We start from the raw sequence: 11936 nt of genomic DNA on the forward strand, positions 1-11936 counted from the left end.
CATATCAGCCTAGAAAATCGCAACGTTACATTTTCCGTCGGTCTTCCATCTAACTACAGAAGAGTCAAGTTTTAATTAGGAAAAATATCGAAACTCTTTGGTCATTTTTTTGAGAGAAATGCTAATGGTCTTGTCCACTTCAGTGATGTATGCTAAGCTATGCTAAAAGTGGTACCGCCAGAACCGGAGATCGGCTGAATGGATTCAAAAACGGTAAAACTCAACTGTTTAACTCTGGGGGAGTTGTAAAATGATCCTATTTCCCAAAAAAATTGGAGTATTCCTTTAAGAAGTGCTGGTGGATTGATTTTTGTGAGGGGAAATTCTTGTATAAGATGGCAAATGGCATAAAAATTGCACTGATTGCCGTTAGGGAAATCTAATAATACAAAATCTTGGCTTTCTTTTCATGTTAAAATACAGTATATTATTCATACCTTCATACAAAATAAGTAAAAACTCACTTTTTTAGCAGTGAACAATTGTTTTTTTTTTTTTTATGAAACTGTCCACTCAAGATTTACAAATGAATCAGGGGTCGATGAGTTAACACATTCTTCGAGTGTTTAACGTGATGCCTGTCACCGTACACTTGTGTTAAACAGCGCAGAAAAGCATGAATTATGAAGTGAGGAATGGCAGGCATTCCTCTGTGATGTTGGTGGGGGTGTCCACCTGCAGGACTTCATTATCAGCTTCATTATCAGTGTGCAGGTTGGACCTACTGACAGCTGTGCCAGAACTCTGATACAGATGATTATTGTTATGAAAACATCACCAGCTGTGCTGCCGTCATCGGGTGAATCTCGGGTAGATGTCCCGCTCGTATTTCACTCCAAAAAATCAAAAGGAAGAATTAAGGTTTTCTTATTATTTCTACTACTATTATTTATTCAAAGATTAAGTCTTTGAATCGTTTTTTTTTTTTGTTTTTTTTTTTTTTTTGCATTGTCACAATAAGTGGTTGGCTTATTATTTTCATCACAATTAAGCATGTTTTCTAGTTTTTATTACCATTATGCTAATAATAATAATACAATGTCTATAATTTGAACAAAAAATATAAAAATTAAAAGTAATGTACATAATGACAGTATCTGTTGTACTGCCTTTATACTGGTTTTAAATATTAAAAATCAGTTATTTATTTAATAATACATTTGTTTTTAATAACCGTACAAGTTCAATTAAACCATCAAAATACGAGGAAGAATAAATAACAAAACACTAAACTTGGTTAAGGTATTGATTGACAATCATTTGGCAAAAAAAAAAAAAAAAGGCAAACCACAGCTAGTTATTTTATTATGCCAAAAATTAACAGGAAAAAGCATACACTGACTACAACATAAATGAATAATTGATTTTAATTGGTTCTCTCTTGTTTTTGCATGTGCTCATAATTTCTTCATATGACAGCATGGCCAAAAATTAGATCATGACAATTTGCCATGTTTCATTGCGTTATCACAAAGCAATTGACTCAAAGCCCAGCTGCGCAATATGCTTATAAAATCATAATGCATTTTTAATAATGTTTGATTAAAGGGGGAAGATGGTGTCAATTTTCCTAGGCTGGACACTACTTTTGTTTTGACCACTTCTGTATATATATGAAATTCTTACGATGCAAATTTTTCCTTCAACTTTTGTTATCATGCCAATCCAATTTTTATAGGTAGGCTATATCCAGGGCCGGCTCTAGCCCTTTGGTTGCCCTAGGCAAGATTGAGTTTTTGCGCCCCCCCCCCCCCCCCATCCCCCCCGCTCTTTATAAGAAAATAAGAAATAAGAAAATTGATAAGTGTCAAGCCTTTATTTGTTATAATTTTGATGATTATGGCTTACAGCTTATGAAAACCCCAAATTCAAAATCACAGAAAATTAGAATTGATATGAATTTATATGTCATAAGCTGTAAGCCATAACAAAGTCTTGAAATATCTCACTTTGCATGTAATGAGTCTATATAATATATTAGTTTCACCTTATAAGTTGAATAATTGAAATAAATGAACTTTTGCAATATTCTAATTTTTCGAGTTTCACCTGTAGTCACTCCAACACTTCAACAAGCAAAATATTACTTAATGATACACTCTAATAAATTGCACATACAAAAATGCTACAAAGAATGTTCATTGATGAACAAACAAAAATGCTCTAATAGTCACTCCAACACTTCAACAAGCAAATTATGACTTGAAGAATCAACTGTAAATTGTTTATACACAAATTCTACAAAGAATGTTCAAGGATATTTACCAAATTGGATTAATTTAAGCAAATTACCTTCTACAAACAAATGTGCTTTTATGGATCATGTATGTACCACTACAAAATTATATGTACCACTACAAAATTAAAATATTTAAGTTCTTTTAGTTCTATCTCAAATAATAAAATATTAACAGTTGTTTCTGCCATTTCTATTCACCTTCAAAGTAACTATAGCTAGCAAACTATAGCTTAGTGACAGCAATGAAACGTCCAATATTAGGTGATGTAGGCTACAATACTAAGCAAATTTATTTCATTGGACACCTTAATAGCTAAGATGAGAAGACTTACTCTATACTGAGCTTTATTTTTTATATTCTTCCTTTCTCCGTTTTCGTCCCTGTGCACCAGAGGTTTAGACCGCTTCATTTTCGATCAACGCGCCAGCAGCTGAGCACTTCCCTAACGTAACGTAACGCAACCCTCCCGCCCCCCGCCAATCCAGAAATGGTCGACAAAAATCATAAATTCAATCTAATAATCAGGTTGACAAGTAATTAAACGTGTGGTTGAGGGGGCGCCCTTTGATCATGTTTAATAAAAATGTTTTATTTCGCGTTTCGTTCTAATTTTATGATTAATATGGGAAGTAGAAAGGGCGACACTAGAGTGCGTCCGCGCCCCCAACACATTTGTCGCCCTAGGCAACCGCCTAGTTCGCCTATAGCAGTCGCCGGCCCTGGCTATATCCTTTCATATTTTCTTTACTTGGTCTTTAATTTCTAGTTTTCTTGTGTCTTTTAAGAACACAGATTTGTTTTTTCTTGTGGGCAAGCATTTGTACTCTGTGACTTGTACAGGTGTATCCTCAGAGGTGTGATCTGAGGTCGTCCTGATGCAGGTCTACCCCATCACTTCATGCTCTGTACTCGCAGTTTCCAGGTGGATGATTCTGAAATGTTTAACTTTTATCTGAGAATAGGGGTGATTTGTCATCTGGGCAGGACTTAAACAGATTGTCCAAACTGTCCAGTGCTCTTGCATCTCTCCTGTCCCAAATGCTGATTCTCATCCAAAGCAAACATTAGGTTTGACGTGAGCTCTGCCATGCTCTTCTTGGAGAGTGTTGTGATGTCTCCCTCAGGATGGCATTTCTCTTCATCATGCCTGAAGGGCCAATTAGAGCCAAAGGCTAAACCTGGAAGGCCGCAAGAATCACGTAAGCCTCCAAAGACTCATAAATATTAGCGGTAGAGGTGACAAATGCAAGTCCATGTCTTTCAGTGATGGTGTTGTCACTGAGGTGTCAAGCGTAAGTCCGCATGTGGAGCGATGAAGCCGCAGATAAGCCAGGAGAGGGCTGGGTTGAAGCCTCAGATGTGCCAGTCAAAGCCAAACACGTTTGGGATGTGTTGAAAGGTTAGGCCGTGGACTGCAACAGCTATGAGCGTTGAAATATTACAGAGTCTTAAATCAAAAAGCCACATCCCCTGCTCCCCGCCACCCTTTGGCCATCTGTAACGTGGCAACAAGCAGAGCTTAAACTCAAGTCTTGCGCACATACCAAGTCTTTCTTTATGTTGGATCGTTTTTGGGAACATGTTAGTCTCGCGCTTTTTTCCCCCTTGTCTTTTTTTGGGACGTGAAATACAGCTAATATTGGTCTTTGCTGCTACTTTTTATGTTTAGATGGTGATATTTATCTATGAATCAAATGATCGTGTTTATGTTACTCAACTGCACTCCAAAAAATATTTAGGTCTAAATTTAAGATTTGTATATTTGAATTGCATCTAAAATGGATTGCACAGCTAATAAATCTGTAAGTGTACTTAAAAACTGAATGCATTTTAAATACACAACCAGGTTTATATATTTATCAATCAATCCAAATACTTTTATTTTTGAGTGTGTTTCTCATCCGACTTGTGAAATGTTTCATTTGTTAATGACATCCCAACATTTGCAACTTTTATTTAATGTATTGCATTTGAAGTATATCTTATCTGTTTTTTTTTGCCTGGGGAAAAAAATGCTCATAAACTTGAGATTTGCTATGAGATTTGAACACTTTTTTCCCGAATAAGCACCATAGCTCAATAACAGGGTTTCAATCGGAATGCGTTTATGCAGATTAGGGATATAATATAAAATGCTAAATGGAAACATCCAGGTGAAGCAAGAATTTACAAATTGAGCATTAAAGTCACCATAAAATAATTTTGAATGGCATATTACAGTGTTTATTAATAAATAAACTTTTTTTTTTAGTTCACGTACCTTTATCAAAACTTGAATAAAAATAAAAAAACATTACCATTTAACATATTTTAACCAGAAAAGTTATGCCATTTCACATTTCACAAATTTCCATTCCACTTAAAAAAAAAACTTGTTTTGGGTGGATAATATTTTTTTATTCAATAACAAGTTTAAATGTATTTACAGAATAAAATCCTAGATTTGCACCAAAATAGTCACGTGACATGCTATATCCTTTCAGGCATTTGACACCGAACATTAGCAAACATGAAGTTCATTAGAACGTTTTTTTCTACAACTTCCATTTCTATTTCAGTGCCAGTTTCTTCAAAATTAAGATTTAGTTCTCTAGAACGCATGGACTGGTAATGCTGTGTGTTCACACATCGTAACTTCACGCAAAGCATGCGCACTAACCACTTGGACTTGGCTTTGACTAATCATTGCATGCTCTTCCATCCTATGCATGTGTGCCATATTAACACCATGAGGATTCATCGTTTTTAATATTTTGTTAAACTCGTGCATTTTCTTCATTACTTTTGGGTCTAGCTGAAAGTAAAGAATTTTTGTGCATGCCCCTTATCAGTATTTTCAGTAACACTTTTTAATAAGCTCCCGTTCGTGAACTATTTAATGCATTAACTAACATTGAGCAATGGGTTTGTTACAGTATGTATTAATCTTTGTTAATATTATTCAAAAACATTGCTAATATAGTAATTCTTAGTAATTAACTAAGATTGATGCATGCTTCGGAAGTATCTTTCATTGTTAGTTCATATGGAACGTTATTTGTAAAGTGTTGCCATATCTCCACAGTGAATGTTATGAGTGCAGAGAGGCCAGCAGTGATTCCTCTAATCCCTCAGTTTAGTTTATTGTGACACGCCAGTTCTCTCGTGGTGTTCAGATACATGTCGCGTCCATGGGCCGTCTCCTTCGGTCACCACCGAGTGAATAAGTACCCCTCAGGTGTGTTAGATTGTCCCATCTATCCATAAACCCTTAGCTTATCTGTTGACAGCCTGTCCCGCCTGCTGACCATGCTTCCATATCATGATGCAGAACAACCATGTCCAAACTAGAGATACCAGCATGCAGTTGCAGCGCAGGTGGCTGTGAGATCTCAGTTGGTACGACGGCATGTCTGCGGTTGATAGATTAAGTGTAAGGCCTGTTTACGGCCATATCCTCTTTTTTATTTTGGTATTCATGATCTCATGACAGTCCCTACACCTGTGTCCGATCACAGGGTCTGATATCTGGCCACATGGAAAGCACCTCCATGGTTTTAGTAATTGCATCACCACTGAGATATGTGGATACAGATTTAGATTCCTGACTGCCGGGCAGAGAGGGGCTTGCATCAGGTTAGAAGGCCTTGTATATCTCTCCATGATGGATGAGCCACTGTAGAGGAATTCTCTGTGGTTCATACTAAAACAATACTTGCCATTGAGCCGCTGCCCCAACGTGAACCTTCAAGTCATTCATGCTGTTCACAAAGATGGCCATTAGCGCTTAACTCCAAATGGGGGTTGTTGAGTGTAAAGGTGCACTAAGTAATTGCTCTTTTAGTCTTAAATGCAACTGATACCTTGAATGAATGCAGCCATCATTTTTAGTTTCCCAACATTTTCTACCAGTGAATTTCTGTTCTTGAAAACTGCCTAAATATTTGTAAAAGCATGTTGGGGAGGATTTCCATTTTTATGGTACTAATTGTTATTGATGTGAATTTTATTAACTCTTGTGCTGTGCTGTGTTGAACACAGCCTTTTAAGCATCTCTCATGCTATATTATCAACAAATATTGGATTCAATCTTTGTCAACTTGTTCTCTTTTGATTAGCAAAGGTTTTGTATTTCTTTTTGGAACTGATTGATCATATAGGCCTCGTTGATCTCAGTTAATGCAACTCATTTTTTATTTTTTTTGGTGAATATAGCTTGAGTGTACTTGTTTTCACTTAAAACCTGTGCTAATTGAAAGAAAACAAGTTATTATAATATAATATTTGGTGATTTAATATAGCATGTATAAGCAATTTTTGTTGACTGTCAAAAATGACCAGTCTGCATGTGTAGTAGACAAACATACTTTTTTTTTTTTTGGGGAAGTTGTTATACCCTGTGTGAGCAAAATCAGTAAGTTTTAGTCCAAGGTGATAACATAGCATTTTTGGGGGGAAAGAGCACACCAAAGTGACATTATAATGAATGAATATAGTGCAGATGCTGCATGTTACTAGCCTGGAAATCCAGATAAATCTGAAAGATTAATGGTCTGGCATCGACTAATGAAAATCGGCCAGCTCGAGGGGCGGTACCAAGCATGCATTTGAAAATCTCACTGCACGCAATTGGATAACACTACGACCAATCACAACAAGCCCCATACATTTAGCTACCAGCGGAGATAACTGGTAAATTAGACTCTTGACGTATCCGGTCGGCAAAACAGCAAAAACGCCCTTCTTGCAAAGGAACGATTCGAGCGCCGTCTTCTGTTTCTCTTTTAGATAAAAAGCCAAGTCTAACTCGTTCACTGTAGCGGCCAAAGCCGTTTCAAACAACTATCCATAGTTGTTCATCCATAGCCATCTTGCAATGTTTACTAATGACTTTGACGTCACAGCGCTGTCGTCATATCGCCTCTGGCCCGCCTATATCAGATAACCCAATGTGATTGGTGCAGCTTGGATACAAGGGCATATTTAATGAGCATCATTACTCGACGCCAGAGTAACTCGCTGAGCAAATTATTATTTTTTTTTTATTTTTTTTTATAGCTTGACTGGCCAACATTCTTCAAAACAACTTTTTTATTATTATTCCATAGAAGTCGAGTTTCAAGTGACATGAAGGTGAGTAAATGATGACAGTGTTTTCATTTTTGTATGAACTATTACTTTACATCCTTTGTAAAGTACTTCATCTCTTTCATGTTAAAGGCAATTGATTATGAATTTGTTACTTGGCAGAAAGGGGTGAGTTTACAGCAGAACAGTGATAAATTAGATACAAGAAAGATAAATGTATCCAAAGAAAAACAAACTTTAGTGTGTAAATGACTCAAGCCAGTTTGTGCTGCTAGGGTGAGCCGAGATGAATTGAGATATTAAGCAAAGATGATTCCTGCTAAAATGTGAATTTTTAGGAATTCTAATAGATTCTGCACCAGAATTTGGTATCTAGATGATGTCTTTATGGGACCGGGTCATTGCACAACCTGATGCTTTACAAAAAAAAAAAAAAGAAAAAAAAAAAAAAAAGAAAGAAAAGTAAGGGAAGAGGGGGGGAGGAGTATGGCAACTGTCATCACAAACAAGAAACATCTGTCTCATTTGTGTAACTTGTTTTCTTTTAATATGAGAAGTATGTTGGTAGAGATCTGTGAGTTTTGAGGAAGGCCTGGGAGGAGAGAGGAGCGCTCGTTTCACTCCTGGACTCATTCTTCCAGACCTTTCTCTGCAGACTCATCCCCCCCCTCATGTCCTCACAGGTGAGTTTATGGATACGGTGTGGAATGGAAGTGGATAAATCAGTACTCATTACAGTTTACATTTATGAAAAATGAAGACTGTAAAATAATAATAATAATATAAATTATATATATATTATTATTTTATTTGTATGAAAAATTAGTAAGTAAATTATAATACATATTTTATAAAAAAAAGTTACTTTTATGTATATAAAAATCTGTCTTATAAAAAAATAATAAAATTAAATAAGAATAAAAAAAAAATATATATATATATATATATATATATATATATATACACATACATATATATACATACATTTTATTTGTATGAAAAATTATAAAAGTAAATTATAATTTACAAAAATGATTAAAAATGAAATTATATTATATTATAGAATAAAATAATTATATTATAAATAATATGATAAAATAATTTACTTTTATGTATAAATATAATTTATCTTATTTTATTATATTTGTTCACATTTATTTTGTATTTTGTGTGTGTGTATATATATATATATATATATATATATATATAATATGTGTATATATATATATATATATATGTGTGTATATATATGTATATGTGTGTATATATACTGTATATGTGTATATATATCCTTTATACAAAATGATCAAATTAAATAAGAATAATATATAAATATAAAATGTATTTATTTATTTATTATTCATGTATAAATACATATATGTATGGCATATTTACCATTGACCACAAATAGCATATTTGCCATTGACTTTAATATCTTGGCTTATCAAACAAATGTTCCTGTGATTACTTCAGAGACCAAAGTCATATTAAAAGTAGCTGAAAGGCTAAAGCCCCTGATCTTTGAGTTCCTTTATTGAATTGTAGGTTGATAATTATGTTATGTCCCTGGAAAAGCCTTTCCAAATATTAAATTACTGTGTGGTATTTTCCATCAAAGAGGCGGTGACAGGGCCATTCTGTTGACAGGATTAGATTCCTCATAGTGAAATCTCCCTCAAGCGCATTTTACATCTATTCTCATACACACTGATTTTTCCACATTCAGGCCCGTATATATGTCCCAAAATAGCCATAGGAGAAATGTCTTACTGTCACAGACAGATTATCGTGTTACAGGTGTTAAAAAGTCACCCTGAAACATCCACGTTAGTAAAGCATGTCTGCATGTTACAGTATGAATTTCAAAACTATGCAGCAAAGTAAAGCAGTGTTTTGGGCCCCAATATCTCTACTTCCACAAACACAGGATGTGCTGGATATTATGAGGATTTCTCCATGATTTCTCCAGCCTGCGTCCACAGATATGCCCCCTGCTTTAATATCCCAGTGCACAATAAAAGACAAACTCTCCTCTCTTTAAACCACATTTTCCTGTTCCTCAAAGCAGTTTATTAGTAACAGACATCGGTATTACCAAGGAATATGGAAGCCGACTTTAAAATGTACATCTAAAATGACATGGTTGGATTGTTTTAAACTAGCGTGCACGCTCTCACGGTTTTCCAACAACTGAAAAAAGCCAGAGGTGGTTTGATGACATTTGCAACATCAATTAAAGGTGAAATGCGTCAGCTCGTTTGAGGGTGTAACCTATACCCGTCAGACTGTCAGGCCCTTGATAGGGAGGACAGTAGTATCCTACAGCAAGGGTGGAGTAGTCTGATCGCTCCTGAAAGAAACATTAGATGTAGCAGACATTTATGCAGTGATGCTTTATTATTCAGGTGTATATTTACCATGTTTTCTATATGTATTTAAAGGTGAAGTCTATTATTTCTGCACCAATCTGTTTGTTTGAGCAGCCCGACTGGGATGGACACAATATTTGCTCAGCCAATAGAGTGAGTGTTTGTCTTAATCATGGAAGACCTTTTTTTCATATTTATGCAGCTCAAAAAGTCAGTATTCTGTATCATTTGATGGTTTAATGTTCATTATATCCAAGAATTTATTTAAATGTATAATTTTACAGTTTCTCAAATTACTGTGTATATATACTGTTCAAAAGTTTGGTCAGTCAGTCAGGTGTGTGTGTGTGTTTTTTTTTTAAAGAAATTAATATTTTTATTCAGCAAGGATGCACTAAATTGATAAAAAGAAGTGTCAGTAAAGACATTTATAATGTGACGGAAGATTTCTATTTCAAACAAATGCTTTTCTTTTGAACTATTCATCAAAGAATTCTGAAAAGAATTATAACCTTATATTATAAACATTGATAATAATAGGAAATGTTTCTTGAGCAGCAAATCGGAATGATTTCTGAAGGATCATGTGACACTGAAGTAATAATGCTGAAAATTCAGCTTCGCCATCACAGGAATAAATTAATTTTTTTAAATATATATATAAATAGAATGTTAATTTATTTAAAATATTTCACATTACTGTATTTTTTGATTAAATTAATGCAGCTTTGTTTCAAAAACTTAAATCTTACAGACCCCTACATTTTGAGAGGTAGTGTGTTCCATGATAAAGGAATATTAATTTATTTTTAATTATTATTATTTGTGGAAAGTGGCGTTTAATTCAAGCTGTTGGGCAACAGCTCAGCAAAGCGGTGCTTACGAAAGTCATCTCTGGGGCTGCATTGTTGTTATGCATGTCCGATAACCTTCATTCCTGTCATTAATCCATGAATAGTTTCTATAAATATTTATTGTTCTTGGCGTGATGGCATGACTCTGAGTTCAGCTAGACCGGGTCACTAGCAGCTGCCTGACTGGCACTGCCCTGATCCCTAAACCATTACATGAGTCTCTAAAGCAGAATACAGAAGGAAGATGCCATTCAGAATGTTACTGAATTTATTCAGAGAATCTCTGTTGTAGTAGTTGTGGTTAACCTGGTGATCTCATATTAAAGGGATACTTCACTGATTAGCATTAAGCTTTGTATCAGTAGAAACCCGGTAGTATTTTCGAATGACCGTGCTTCCCTCCGTCATGTCCCCCTGAGACAAGAGATTTCTGTATTGTGTGTCTGGAAAAAAACCTCTGATGACGCAAAAATCGTCATTTAGCTCATCGGAGGCTTTTTTTGTCCAGAGGCGAGAGACTACAGCCAGTAGGAGGAGCTCGTCCCGCATGTCTTCAACCCGCCCATAGGGGGATCTCACGATAAAACGGCGCCTTTTCATTTTCGAGTCGACTAGTGGCCTAGTTGTATCATTTCTCCCGATACTGCCCTCTGTAACCGGTAGGCGTGGCTTGGGAGTGGGAGTAGGGCAGTGAAGCAAGTGCATTCTGGGAGTTGTTGTCTTTCATCCACATGAGCCAAAAATACATTTACAGTCTTTTCTCAGTCTAAGGCACCAACTTCTAAAATAATTTCACATTTCTACTACATAAATGACCCAATTTAAATACACATTCATCCTTCCAGCGGTGAAATATCCCTTGTACAGTACTGTTCAGAAGTTTAGGGGTCAGTAAGATATTCTAAGATAAGATATTATTCTAAAGATATTAGTATTTTAATATATTTTGTATAAAATGTAACTTATTCCTGTGATAGAAAAGCTTTCAGAATCATTACTTCAGTCATCAGTGTCACATGATCCTTCAGAAAACATTCTTATTATAATCAATGTTGGAAACAGTTGTGCTGCTTTATATTTTTGTGGAAACCATGATGAATAGAAAGTTCAAACAGCATTTATTTCATTACATTATAAATGTCTTTACGTTCACTTTTTTGCCACAATTTAATGGGGCCTGGATGATATAAAATAAAAGTATTAATTTCTACAAATGTTTGGTTGCACTTTATTTTATAGTCCCGTTCCCCTTGTACATATGATGTACTTGTTACAGTAATTACAATAACTGGGTAATACTGACCCTGAACCTACTCCTAAACATAACCTTCAACCAAACCCTAATCCTACCCTAACCCTATAGTAAGTACATGTAGTTGCTTAATATTACTCAGTACTTAAATATA

The sequence above is a fragment of the Scardinius erythrophthalmus genome, assembly GCF_964197995.2.
Source record: "Scardinius erythrophthalmus genome assembly, chromosome: 25".
In the NCBI taxonomy this organism is placed as follows: domain Eukaryota; kingdom Metazoa; phylum Chordata; class Actinopteri; order Cypriniformes; family Leuciscidae; genus Scardinius; species Scardinius erythrophthalmus.